The following is a 3,487-nucleotide window of genomic DNA, read 5'->3' as shown; positions in this document are numbered from 1 at the left end:
CTCCACCGGGGTCCATTTCAGCTCCGGTCAGCTGCTCCACTCCAGTGCCAGAGCAGTCCGCTCCACCGGTGCCCAGTCCAGCTCCGGTTAGCTGCTACAGTCCAATGCCAGAGCAGTCTGCTCCACCGGTGCCTAGTCCTTCCCCGGTCAGCTGCTCCAGTCCAGAGCCAGAGCAGTCCGCTCCACCGGGGTCCATTTCAGCTCCGGTCAGCGGCTCCACTCCAGTGCCAGAGCAGTCTGCTCCACCGGTGCCTAGTCCGGGTCCGGTCATCTACTCTCCCACACCAGGGTCCAGACAGGACTTGGTGCATCGTGGGAGGACGGCAGAGCCAGAACCAGACGTTAACCCCTCTCCAGGGTCGGGGTCTCCCACACCAGGGTCCAGACAGGGCTTGGTGCATCACGGGAGGCTTGCCGGTCCAGGCCCAGATGTCAGCCCCTCTACAGGGTCGGGGCCTACCACACCAGGGTCCATACAGGGCTTGGTGCATTGTGGGAGGACTGAGAGGGGAAGCATCGCGCCGGGGTCCAGACCGGACCAGGTGTGCAACGGGGAGCCAGAAAAGGAGAGGACAGTAGGGTTGACGTCGCGCCCGGTGCTGCCACCGAGGCTAAATGCCCACCCGGACCCTCCCCTAATGAGTCAGGTTGGTGCGCACCTTTGGGTGGGTACTGTCACGCCCTGACATAGAGATCTCTAGTTGGTTTGGTCAGGGTGTGAATATCTATGTTGACATTCTATGTTATCTATTTCTATGTTGGCCGGGTGTGGTTCCCAATCAGAGGCAGCTGTCGATCGTTGTCTCTGATTGGGGATCATACTTAGGCAGCCATTTTGCCTACCTATGTTGTGGTATCTTGTTTCTGGTTTGGCTTGTTTATGTGTAGCCCATTAGAACGTCACGTTACTTTTGTTGTTTTGTCGTGTGTTTACTTCTTAATTAAACATGTACGTATACCACACTGCACCTTGGTCCAATCCTTTACTCAATGGACGTGACAGTGTGGTTGTTAGGCCTACTGACGGTCAATACTGATAGTGGCTAATATTTAACATGATAGAAATAGGAAACTGAGAAAGTCAGGGACATTTGAGAGTGCCCATCCCTGCAAGTTAAAGCTACAATATGTAACTTTTTGGGCGACCCTACCAAATTCACATAGAAATGTGAGTTATAGATCTGTCACTCACATTGAAATCAACTCTAAGAAGCGGTATATCTGTTCTATGTGCGCTATTTCTATGCGTCCCGTTCTTAAGTTTCGTTTTTGCATCTTTTACTTTAGGTTTTGTACAGTATTTTTTGTTAGTGAAAATATATTTCACAGTGGTTTAGACGGTACTCTACACTATACTTGGCTTGTTTTGTCACATAAACTGAAATTAGGCGAACTATTAGAAATTTAGCAAGCAGGAAATGGTAGAGCAATTTAAATTCTGCATAATGGCACAACATTTCATAAACTTTACTGTGGGAAAGTTGATATGCTTCAGTTTGCTGCCATATGACTGGTTTCACATTTGTCTCCAGTGAGTATAAGGTAAAATGTATCGAAAACAAGTGTTGTTTATATTTAAAATTCCCTTATCCAAATGGATTACTAATTTACCTACCTCTTATCAGTAGCTCTTATGAAGTAAATTACAGTGCATAACGAATGGTGTTATTTCTATTAGAAAAACATTTAAAAAATGCTTTTCCCACTTGGAACCAGTATGTTCGCTAGACATTCATGGTTTCCTAATGTGTAAAGGTGGTGGAATTATTTGGGAATTAAGTCAAGGTCAGAATACACAGTATCTGTAGACACACCTGCACCTGCACCTCCGCCACACGTTCATTTATTCGACCTTCACCCCAAAAGAATAGCGGGTGAATAGCATACTATTCTCATTCTTAAATTCAAGGTCAGAATATGCATAGAGAGAAAAGCGCATAAAAAGGGAATTACATTCCATTTACGCATGCTTAACTCAGCTCAGAATCGGCCCCATTGAGAGAAGAGAGAAAGAGAGCAGGAAAATATTTTGACACAGGGATAGGAGCAATGATTTATATATACACTAGATTACCAATTGGTGTCGCTGTGTTGAAGGCACCGTGAGCCTCCATCTTGGCACTCCCCCCACGTTCTAAAAAATATTTAGGAAACTATAGAAATGTATTTATTAATGTCTATATTCGTTTTTGCCACATGTATAATATTGCAGACACCTTAATGCATACTTTTAAATTATATTATGTGAGCTAAACATAAAAAAAAAATATATATCAATATATTAAAACATTTTCCTTAAAATATATATTTTTTAGATGACTAATGTTACTGTCCCGTCTACAACAAAAAATGACTAAATTACATGTCATTTTGTCCTTGAAACATTTAATTGATATACTGTAGAATTCTATTAAGTCCTATTGAGGACTACTCCGACTGGGGAGGTCCAATATGACCGACTGGTGGGTTTATATACAACATTGGATAGGAGTGAGACATGGGGTGCGTTCTAGCGGATTACTTTTGTTAAATCGGTGACCAACTTTAAGTGTGTTGTATTGTGGGGATAAAAATGGTCCGATTTGTGCCTACATGTCGACTGCATGAACTTTATAACAACCATGTGATAAACATACATTTTCTTCAGTTGCTCCCCACTAGCTGCAACTTGCAGCCATCGCCTGCATTGTGGGAGGCATTATTTGTCAACCAATCGTTAGTGTTTTTGTTTGACCCACGCGAACGGGACCAAAGACATGACTGAAACAGCAAGCAACTTTGCTGCAATTCATATGTATACAGTGGATATGTACAAATTAAATTGATATTTGAGGCTCTCTCGCCCCAATTGATAGTATAATGTAGGCTACGCACATATTTAGTGTGTGATATGGGGGTTGGAGACATGTTTAGAAATGGCGACACTGCCATGTTGCACTGAGCTTTGCTGTTGGAGAACTACATCAGTTTCTGACTTTCGGCTGTATACAGATGCACCTCCTCGACTTTAGACTGCAGTCGCGTGCTTCAGCCTTACTACTCAAACAAGCCCCATGGTGATGGAGGTTGGGAGATTATGGACAAATCATGGACCATGACGTTTGTGGGCCTCTGCCCATTGTAAATGGCTCAGAAGAGTAACGTAATGGCAATTCACCTAAGAATCACTACTTTGATTACTTTAAATGTACTTTTCCATTATGCTTACATTTCCAATATGGATGCATACCACATTGGGGCTAGTTAACCTAAATGATTAAATTGCTTGAGTGTTTCCAAACCTTGAAAGTAGTCTATGGAGAGACTGCAATCCCTTTATATCTGACATACAGTATACTAGTCATGTTATGTCACTGTTTTTACTTTTTATGTAGCTACACCTTTTGGAGCTTGAAAATCAAAAAAAATCCTCCTCTCATATGGTTTCTAAACCTTTTCATGAAAACAATGTTTGGAAAGACAGTTACAACTCAAAGCATAAATGGAA

This window comes from Coregonus clupeaformis, chromosome 16 (genome assembly GCF_020615455.1).
Source record: "Coregonus clupeaformis isolate EN_2021a chromosome 16, ASM2061545v1, whole genome shotgun sequence".
In the NCBI taxonomy this organism is placed as follows: domain Eukaryota; kingdom Metazoa; phylum Chordata; class Actinopteri; order Salmoniformes; family Salmonidae; genus Coregonus; species Coregonus clupeaformis.
The sequence above is the reverse complement of the archived record's forward strand: the minus strand, read 5'-3'. Positions refer to the sequence as shown.